Consider the following 11,532-nt stretch of genomic DNA (forward strand, 5'->3'; position numbering starts at 1 on the left):
CCCTCAGCATCCTTCAGCCTCCCGCAGCTTCCCAGAACATCCTGCAGCATCCCGCAGCTTCCCAGAACATCCCGCAGCCTCTCGCATCCCGCAGCTCCTGTAGCTCCCACAGCTCCCGCAGCCTCCCGCAGCTTCCCAGAGCATCCCGCAACTTCCCTCAGCATCCCGCAGATCCCGCAGGATGGGTTGGTTTTTTTAAATTTGTTTTTTTCCCCCCCCACGAGGAGAAGTGGGTGTAGGGTTAACGCAGGGATTCCATGGGGTTCGTCCCCGAAAAATCATAAATAATAAATAATAAATGCACGGATTCCAAAAGGTTTGCTCCCCAAAACATAATAAATGTATGGATTCCCTAAAAATAGTAAATGTATGGATTCCATGCCATTTGTTCCCAAAAATTAATAAATGTAGCAATTCCATGGGGTCTGTTCCCAAATAAATAATAATAACTGGATGGATTCCATGGGGTCTGTTTCCCAAAAAATAAAGTGTATGGATACCAAAAGGTTTCTTCCCCAAAAAATAATAAATGTATGGATTCCCTGAAAATAGTAAATGTATGGATTCCATGGGGGTTAAAAAATGCACAGATTCCAAAAGGTTTGTTCCCCAAAACATAATAAATGTATGGATCGCATGGGGTGTGTGCCCAAAAAATAATAAATAATAAATGTATGGATTTCAAAAGGTTTGTTCCCCCAAAATAATAACAAATAAATATATTCATTCCATGGGGTGTGTCCCCAAAAAATAATAAATAATAAATGTATGGATTTCGAAAGGTTTGTTCCCCAAAAATAATAACAAATAAATATATTAATTCCATGGGGTGTGTCCCCCCCCCCAAAAAAATAATAAATGTATGGATTTCAAAAGGTTTGTTCCCCAAAAAATAATGAATGTATGGGTTCCCTAAAAATAATAAATGTATGGATTCCATGGGGTGAGTTCCCCAAAAATAATAACTAATAAATACATTAATTCCATGGGGTCTGTCCCCAAAAAATAATAAATAATAAATGTATGGATTTCAAAAGGTTTGTTCCCCAAAAATAATAACTAAAAAATATATTAATTCCATGGGGTGTGTTTCCCCATAAATAATAAATAATAAATAATAAATAATAAATAATAAATAATAAATAATAAATAATAAATAATAAATAATAAATAATAAATGTATGTATTCCGTGGGGTTTGTTCCCAATAAATAATAAATAATAAATGCTTAGATTCCATAGGGTTTGTTCCCAAAAAAATAAATGTGTATTTAGCCAAGGATTTATTTCTCCCCAGAATTAAATCCACTTATTCCAATGGATTTTCCCCTCAAAAAAAAATTAAATTAATTTATTCCAAAGGATTTGTCCCCCAAAAAAATAAATGCACAGATTCCAAAGGGATTTTCCCCCCAAAATTAAATTCACTTATTCCAAGGATTTTCTTTTTCCCAAAAAATTAAATCATATTTAACCAAGGATATTTTACCCCAAAACAAAAGCTGTTTCAAATATTCCCCAAGAAATCAATTTACTGCTTTTATTCCAAAGGTTTTTCCCACTCCAGAAAGAAATGCAGACATTAAAAAGTGGATTTTTCCAGGAAATAAATGGAAATATTCCCTTTATTCCAGGTGGGGTTTTTTTTTTTGCTCTCTCCCCTTATTCCAGATTTTTTTTTATCCGGGAGAAAATTTCCAGGATAGCAAGGAGGGGAATTTGTGGTGCCTTGGGAATTTGGGATAAATTTGGGATATTTCACTGAGATAAATTCAGAATATTTCTCTGGGATAAATTTGGGATAATTGGGATTAAATTTGGAAAATTTGGGATAGATATTTCTCTGGGAGAAATTTGGAATATTCCTCTAGGCTAAGTTGGAGATATTTGGCATAAATTCAGGATATTTCACTGGGATAAATGTGGAATATTTCGCTGGGATAAATTTGGGATAATTGGGACTAAATTCGGAAAATTTGGGATATTTCTCTGGGAGAAATTTGGAATATTTCTCTAGGCTAAGTTGGAGATATTTGACATAAATTCAGGATATTTCACTGGGATAAATTTGGAATATTTCGCTGGGATAAATTTGGGATAATTGGGACTAAATTTGGAAAATTTGGGATATTTCACCGGGATAAATTTGGGATATTTTGCTGGGATAAATGTGGGATTCAATTTGGGACAATTTGGATTACATTTGGAAAATCTGGGATATTTGTGGGATATTTCACTGGGATAAATTTGGGATATTTCACTGAGATAAATTCAGAATATTTCTCTGGGATAAATTTGGGATAATTGGGATCAAATTTGGAAAATTTGGGACATTTCACCGGGATAAATTTGGGATATTTTGCTGGGATAAATGTGGGATTCAATTTGGGACAATTTGGATTACATTTGGAAAATCTGGGATATTTGTGGGATATTTCACTGGGATAAATTTGGGATATTTCACTGAGATAAATTCAGAATATTTCTCTGGGATAAATTTGGGATAATTGGGATCAAATTTGGAAAATTTGGGACATTTCACCGGGATAAATTTGGGATATTTTGCTGGGATAAATGTGGGATTCAATTTGGGATAATTTGGATTACATTTGGAAAATCTGGGATATTTGTGGGATATTTCACTGGGATAAATTTGGGATGTCTCTCAATTTATTGCAGTTTTGGGACGGGCCCCGAGCCTGCGGAATTCCGATGGAAAAACCCCCAAAATCCAAAAAAAAAACTCTTGGAAGGAAAGGAAAAAGGGTTCAACCCCCCCCAGGTGAATTCCCTACTCACGGAATTATCCCGGGAGCGCTTCCAGGGAATTTCAGGGATTTTCCAGCATTTCCATGGGAACGGGATCCCTAAAAAAAAGGGATTTTCCCCCAAAAGGCCGTCCGGGATTTATAGGGAGCCGGGAATGCCGGGGCAGGCCGGGGCAGGCCGGCTGGAACCGGTTTTACGGGATACGGGAAAACTGGAATTGCGGGAACGGCTCACCCGGGATAACCCCGGAGCTGCCCCGGCTGGGATGGACCCACGGGGTGGGAACGGGGATTTGGGATCATATCCGTGGGATTTGGGATATCCACGGGATTGGGATATCCACGGGATTGGGATATCCAGGGATTGGGATATCCACGGGATTGGGATATCCACGGGATTGGGAGATCCACGGGATTGGGATCTCTGGGATCTCTCTGGGATTCAGGGATTTGGGATATCCACGGGATTGGGATATCCACGGGATGGGATTTTGGGGGAAGAGGATTTGGGATATCCATGGGATTGGGATCTCTGGGAAACGGGATTTGGGGTATCCATGCGACTGGGATCTATGGGATTCAGGGATTTGGGGTATCCATGGGATTGGGATATCCATGGGATTGGGATCTCTGGGATTCAGGGATTTGGGATATCCATGGGATTGGGATCTCAGGGATCTCTCTGGGATTCAGGGATTTGGGGTATCCATGGGATTGGGATATCCATGGAATTGGGATCTCTGGGATCTCTCTGGGATTCAGGGATTTGGGATATCCATGGAATTGGCATCTCCAGGAAAGGGGATTTGGGATATCCATTGGATTGGAATCTCTGGGAAAGGAGATTTTGGATATCCATTGGATTGGAATCTCTGGGATTCTGGGATTTGGATCCCTGGATGGGGAATCCATAGGGATTGGGATCTCTGGGATTCAGGGATTTGGGATATTCATGGGATTGGGATCTCGGGGATCTCTTTGGGATTCAGGGATTTGGGGTATCCATGGGATTGGATCTCCGGGAAACGGGATTTGGGGTATCCATGCGACTGGGATATCTGGGATTCAGGGATTTGGGGTATCCATGGGATTGGATCTCTGGGATTCAGGGATTTGGGGTATCCATGGGATTGGGATCTCAGGGATTCAGGGACTTGGGATATCCGTGGGATTGGGATCTCTGGGATTCGGGGATTTGGGATATCCATAGGGACTGGGATCTCAGGGATTCAAGGATTTGGGATATCCATGGGATTGGGATCTCAGGGATTCAAAGATTTGGGATATCCACGGGATTGGGATCTCTGGGGTTCAGGGATTTGGGATATCCATTGGATTGGAATCTCTGGGATTCCGGGATTTGGATCCCTGGATGGGGAATCCATAGGGATTGAGATCTCTGGGATTCAGGGATTTGGGATATCCATGGGATTGGGATCTCGGGGATTCAGGGATTTGGGATATCCGGGGGATTGGGTTCTTTGGGATCAGGGATTTGGGATCAGGGATTGGGGATCAAGCCCGGCCCCGCCCCTCTCCCTCATCCCACAAATCCCATGGATCCAAATCCCAGATTCCCTCCAGGCCGGGAATTCCCGGGGCACTCCATGGGAGCCATTCCAGAAAGGAGGAAAGGGCGGCTCCAGCGCCAAATTCCAGGTGATCAATGACCCCCAATCCTTGGGAAAAACTGGGATATTCCTTGGGAAAAGTTGGGATATTCCTTGGGAAAGCTGCTCCAAAACTTTCCAGGGAATGACGGCAGGAAAGGGCATCCCTGGAGTGGCTCCAGCCCCACAATTCCATGGATTTCTGTGAAAATCCCGGTGTTTAACTCAAGACTAACCCAAACCCTCTGGAAAAATTGGGATTTTCCTTGGGAAAAGTGGGAATGATGCTGTTAAAGCCCCAGAATTCCATGGATTTCTGCCCAAATTCCGGTGTTTAATTCAAACGCATTGCCAAAAATCCTCTGGAAAAGTTTTCCTTAGGAAAAGTGGGAATGATGACCTTAATTTCCATGGATTTCTGTGAAATTCCCGGTGTTTAATCAGAGAATAATCCTAAACCCTCTGGAAAATTGGGATATTTTGTGGGAAAGGTGGGAATGACGCCATTAAAGCCCCAGAATTCCATGGATTTCTGCCCAAATCCTGGTGTTTAACTTGAGAATAATCCCAAACCCTCTGGAAAAATTGGGATTTTCCTTGGGAAAAGTGGGAATGATGCTGTTAAAGCCCCAGAATTCCATGGATTTCTGCCCAAATTCTGGTGTTTAATTCAAACACACTGCCAAAAAATCTTCTGGAAAAATTGGGATATTCCTTGGGAAAAGTGGGAATAATGATGTTAAATTCCATGGATTTACCACCCCAAAATTCCATGGATTTCTGCCCAAATCCCGGTGTTTAACTCAAGAATAATCCCAAACCCTCTGGAAAAACTGGAATATTCTTGGGAAAGGTGGGAATGAAGCCAGAATTCCATGGATTTCTGTGAAAATCTCGGATTTTAATTAGAGAATAATCCCAAATCCTCTGGAAAAATTGGGATATTCCTGGGAAAAGGATCCAGCAGGGGGCAGCCACCCATGCCGGGAATTCCGGGAAAATCCAGGGATTTTTCTGGGAATGCAGAACATTATAATAATTATTAATAATTATTAACACATGTAATTAATATTCATGATTAACGTTAATAAATGTGCAGTAGAAAGTTCTGGATGGAGCAGAAGGATTAATTCCAGTGGGTATTTAAATGAGGAAATTTGAATATTAACATATTCAAATATTTATACTGTAGAAATAGAAATTTTAAAATAACTGTAAAGCTGGAAACATAAATTTTTAAATAAATATAATTATACATTTGAATATGAATTTAAATTGAAGGAGGGATATACATATAAATCCAAACAAAAATATAAATATAAGTATAAACATAAACATAAACATAAACATAAACATAAATATAAATATAAATATAAATATAAATATAAATATAAAATATAAAATATAAATATAAAATATAAAATATAAATATAAAATATAAAATATAAATATAAATATAAACCAGAACTGTAACAAAAATATAGAATTACAAATACAAACATGAACACAAAGAACAAATATAATCTTTAAGATAAATGTAAAGTTGTAAATATAAATTGTAAAATAAATATAAATATGAATGTATGACTGTAAACTTAAATGCAAAATCAAAATACAAAGATAAATTTGAATATAAACAGAAATAGGAATATAAATATAACAGTCGGTGTAAATAGAAATATAAATATAAGTGCAAATATAAATGTAAATACAAATATAAATGTAAATATATATTTATTTATATTTGTATAAATATAAGATTATAGTTTATATAAATATATGTATAAATATATGTATAATATAAAATTTATATTTTATTTGTATACATACAAATAAAAAATACAAAAATAAAAATTCAAATAATAGTTTCAACATAAACACAAAGAGAATTATAAATATAAACATTAATCAAATACAAATATTAATATAAAGATAACAGTAAGTATAACTGGAATTATAATATATAAATAAAAGTCAGTATAACTAGGAATATAATATAAAAGTATAAATATGAATATAAATATAGACAGAAATATAAATAATAACCTTATGTATGTAAATAGAAACATTTTAAAAGTAAAAACACAAAGATAAATTTGAATAGAAACACGAATACAAATACAAACAGAAACAAAACACAAATAGAAATTATAAATATAACAGCGTAACTGGGAATATAAAATATAAATTATAAATATAAATAAGAAACAACATATAAATATAAACATAAAATCGAGATACAAATAGAAATATCAATATAAGCTAATGTAAATATTAATATATATGTAATAGTAAATAGGAAAAAAATAAGAATAAAAATAAAATAAGAATAAAATAAAAATAGGAATAAAATAAATATAAGAAAAATAAATATAAAAATAAAATAAAATAAAAATAAAATACTCCTATAACTGCATACGTGTAAGTACAAAGGGAAAAATCAGAATACAAAGCTGAAGGGAAATGCTCCGTCAGTCCGGGTCAGTCCCGGGTGGTCCCGGTGAATCCTGAGTCACTCCCAGTCAGTCCCGGGTCAGTCCCGGGTGGTCCCGGTGAGTCCCGGGTCACTCCCAGTCAGTCCCGGGTCAGTCCCGGGTGGTCCCAGTTCAGTCCCGGTGAGTCCCGGGTCACTCCGGGTCAGTCCCGGGTCACTCCCGGGTGGTCCCGGTGAATCCCGAGTCAGTCCCGGTTCAGTCCCAGGTGGTCCCGGGTCAGTCCCGGTCAATCCCGGTTACTCCCGGTCACTCCCGGTTCAATCCCGGTTCAGTCCCGGTCACTCCCGTGTGGTCCTGGTGAATCCCGAGTCAGTCCTGGGTCAGTCCCAGGTGGTCCCGGTGAGTCCCGGTGAGTCCCAGTGAGTCCCGGTCAGTCCCGGTCAATCCCGGTCAATCCCGGGTGGTCCCGGTGAATCCCGGGTCAATCCCGGGTCAGTCCCGGGTCAGTCCCGGTCAGTCCCGGGTGGTCCCGGTGAATCCTGAGTCATTCCCGGTCAGTCCCGGGTCAGTCCCGGGTCAGTCCCGGTCAGTCCCGGGTCAGTCCCGGGTGGTCCCGGTGAGTCCCGGGTCAGTGCCGGGTCAGTCCCGGTCAGTCCTGGTGAATCCCGGGTCACTCCCGGGTCAGTCCCGGGTCAGTCCCGGGTGGTCCCGAGTCAGTCCCGGGTCAGTCCCGGGTGAATCCCGGGTCAGTCCTGGTCAGTCCCGGTCAGTCCCGGGTCAGTCCTGGTCAGTCCCGGGTCAGTCCCGGTTACTCCCGGGTAGCCCCGGTGAGTCCCGCGTCAGTCCCGGGTGGTCCCGGTGAGTCCCGCGTCAGTCCCGGGTCAGTCCCGGTTACTCCCGGGTGGTCCTGGTGAGTCCCGGGTCAGTCCTGGTCAGTCCCGGGTCAGTCCCGGGTCAGGCCTGGGTCACTCCTGGTCACTCCTGGTCAGTTCCGGTTCAATCCCGGTTCAGTCCCGGGTCACTCCCGGTCAGTCCCGGTTCAGTCCCGGGTGGTCCCGGGCCAGCCGGGGCGCAGCTCGGGCCCCTCCCGGTCCCGCCCGGTCCCGCCCGGATGTTTCCCATTCCCGGCTCCGCCCGGATCCCGCCCAGACCGGTCCGGGCGGTCCCCGCCCCTCATTTGCATACATTTACATACATTTGCATTCATCTGCATGGCCGGGCTGCCCTGGGGGAGCGCGCGGGCTGGGCAGGGATGGGAACCCAAAATCCCGGGAGTTCCACATTCCCAAAATCCTGGGAACTGAACATTCCCAAAATCCCGGGAGTTCCACGTTCCCAAAATCCTGGGGAACTCTGCATTCCCAACAAAAAGTGGGAAAGGGCTGGATCCCAAAAAATAAAAAAAAAAAACTGTGGGAAAGGGTTGGATCCTAAAAAAAAAACTGTGGGAGAGGGCTGGATCAAAAAAAAAAACCCAAAAAGCACCAGGCAAGGGTTGGATCCCAAAATAAATCTGTGGGAAAGGGTTGGATCCCCCCCAAAAAGGTGCAGGAAAGGGTTGGAGCCCCCCAAAAAACCCCAAAAAAACAAAACAAAACCAAAAAAAACCCCAAAAAAACCCACACCTGTGGGAAAGGGTTGGATCCCAAAAAAAACCTGTGGGAAACGGTTGGATCCTAAAAAAAGCTGTGGGAAAGGGTTGGATCCCAAGAAAACTGTGGGAAAGGGATGGATCCCCCCCAAAAAATGTGCAGGAAAGGGTTGGAGACCCCCCAAAAAACCCCAAAAAAACAGGAAGAAGTTGGATCCCAAAAAACCAAAACAAAACCAAGAAAAAACCCCAAAAAACAGGAAAAGGTTGGATCCCAAAAAACCAAAACAAAACAAAGAAAAAAACCCCAAAAACCCCCCAAAAACCAGGAAAAGGTTGGATCCCAAAGAAAAAATAAAACAAAAAAACCCACAACCACCTGTGGGAAATTATTTGATCCCCCCAAAAAAAACCTGTGGGAAAGGATTGGATCCCAAAAAAACCCCAAAAAGCACCAGGCAATGGTTGGATCCCAAAAAAAAATCTGTGGGAAAGGGATGGATCCCCCCCAAAAAGGTGCAGGAAAGGGTTGGATCAAAAAAAACCCCAAAAAACCAAAACCAAACCTGTGGGAAAGGGTTGGATCCCAAAAAAAGCTGCAGGAAAGGGTTTGGTCCCAAAAAAACCCCAAAAAATCACCGGGCCAGGGTTGGGTCCCAAGGCTGATCCCTTGGGCTGGAGGATCCAAGGTCTGGAATTCTGGGATTTTCCCAAAATCCCAAAACCTCATCTGATCCCAAAAGTCCTGGGCCTTCCTAGTGGCCAGGTCTGGGAAAACCTGGGAAAATCACGTTAATTCCCAAAAAATTCTGGGAAAATTGCTGTGAATTCCAGAAAAAGCACTTTAATTCCCAAAAAAACTTCTAGGAAAATCACTGTAATTCCCAGGAAAAATCATTGTAATTCCCAGGAAAAATCACTGTAAATCCCAGGAAAAAACTCCAGAAAAATCACTTTAATTCCCAAAAAAACTTCTAGGAAAATCACTGTAATTCCCAGGAAAAATCATTGTAAATCCCAGGAAAAAACTCCAGAAAAATCACTTTAATTCCCCCCCCACCCCCCAAAAAAAAAAAAAAAAAAACTCTGGGAAAAATTGCTGTAAATTCCAGAAAAATCACTTTAATTCAAAAAAAAAAAACCCTCTAGGAAAATCACTGTAATTCCCAGAAAACTCTGGGAAATTTGCTGCAATTCCCAGGAAAAATCATTGTAAATGCCAGGGAAAAACTTTGGAAAAATCACTTTATTCCCAAAAAAAAGAAACCCTCCAGAAAAATCACTGTAAATCCCAGAATAATTTACTGTAAATCCTCGAAAAAAAAAAAATCCAGAAAAATCATTTTAATTAAAAAAAACCAACCAAACAAAACAACTCTGGGAAAATCACTGTAAATCCCCCAAAAATACTCCAGAAAAATCACCTTAATTCCCAAAAAACTCCAGGAAAATTGCTGTAAATCCCAGGAAAAATCACTGTAAATTCCAGGAAAAAAAAACCTTCAGAAAAATCACTTTAATTTCTGGAAAAAAAAACAACCAACACCAATAAAGCCCAGGAAAATTCACTTTATTTCCAGGAAAAAAACTCCAGAAAAATCACTTTAATTCTTGGAAGAAAAAAATGAGGAAAAAATCACTTGAATTCCCATTAAAAATTATTTTAATTCCCAAAAAAACCAGGAAAATTCCCTTTAATTCACAAACTCCACAGATGCTTTTGCTGCTTCCCAAAAAATTATCTGGGAAAGGTTTTTCCTCCCAAAAAGCGGGATGGGAGGGATCCAAATACAGGGAAATTTGGGGAAGAGAAAAGGGATTTTTTTGGAAAAAAAAGGGGGATTTTTAAAGGATAATAAAGGGAATTTTGGACAAATTAAAGGGATATTTTTGAGAAAATAAAGGGGTTTTTTTTGGCCAAATAAAGGGAATTTTGGGGCCCAATGAAAGGCATTTCTGGGGAAAAATTAAGGGATATTTGGGGAAGAAAAAGGGGATTTTTTTTGGACAATAAAGGGGTTTTTTTTGGCAAATAAATGGAATTTTAGGGCCGAATGAAAGGGATTTTTGAGGCCAAGTAAAGGGGAATTTGGGGCCGGATTTTGGGAAAAGAAAGGGAATTTTGGGGCCAAATGAAAGGGATTTTTTTTTTTAAATTTAAATACAGAAATCCATGCATGGGATGCTTTAATCCCGGGGGGTTTTTGGCTGGATTTTGGGAGTTTTTAAAGGAATTTTCCCGGGAAAAAATTTGGTTTGCCCGGGAATTGCGGGCTGGGGTTGAAATGAGAGGGGAGAAATCCTGAATTTCTGGGGGTGGGAATTCCGGGGAGAGGGAGGGAAGGAAAAGTGGGAAAAGGGTTAAAAGGAGGAAAAGGAGGAAAAGGAGGAAAAGGAGGAAAAAGGAGAAAGAAAAGGAGGAAAAGGAGGAGGAGGTGGAGGAAGAGTAGAAGAAAAAAACAGGAAAAGGAGAAGGAGGAAAAAGGAGGGAAAAGGAAAACAGAAAAAGGAGGAAAAATGAGAAGGAAAAAGCAGGAAAAGGAGGAAAAAAAGGAGAAGGAAAAGGAGGAAAAGAAGGAGTAAAAAAAGGAGAAGGAAAAGGAGGAAAAGGAGGTGGAGGAAAAGCAGAATAAGGAGGAAAATCTGGAAAATGAGTTATGAAAAGAGAAGGAAAAGCAGAAAAAAGGAGAAGGAAAAGCAGGAAAGGAAGTAAAAAAAGGAGGAGGAAAAAGGAGCAAGAAAGGAGGGAAAGAAGGAGGAGGAGGAGGAGGAAAAGCAGAAAAAAGGAGAAGAAAAAGCAGGAAAATGAGAAAAAAAAAGGAGAAGGAAAAGAAGGAAAAGGAGTAAAAATGGAGAAGGCAAGGCAGGGGAAGGAGGAGGAGGAAAAGGAGGAAAAGGAGTTAAAAAAAGAGAAAGAAAAGCAGAAAAAGGAGAAGGAAAAGCAGAAAATGAAGTAAAAAAAGGAGAAGGAAAAAGGAGAAGGAAAAAGGAGAAAGAAAGGCAGGGAAGGGAGGAGAAGCAGGAGCAGGAAAAGCAGGAAAAGCCGGAAAGGCAGGAAGGGCAGGAAGGGCAGGAAGAGGAAAAGGAGGAGGAGGAGGAGGAGGAGGAGGAGGAAGGGGAGGAAGGGGA

Source organism: Taeniopygia guttata, chromosome 21, assembly GCF_048771995.1.
Source record: "Taeniopygia guttata chromosome 21, bTaeGut7.mat, whole genome shotgun sequence".
Classification (NCBI taxonomy): Eukaryota; Metazoa; Chordata; class Aves; order Passeriformes; family Estrildidae; genus Taeniopygia; species Taeniopygia guttata.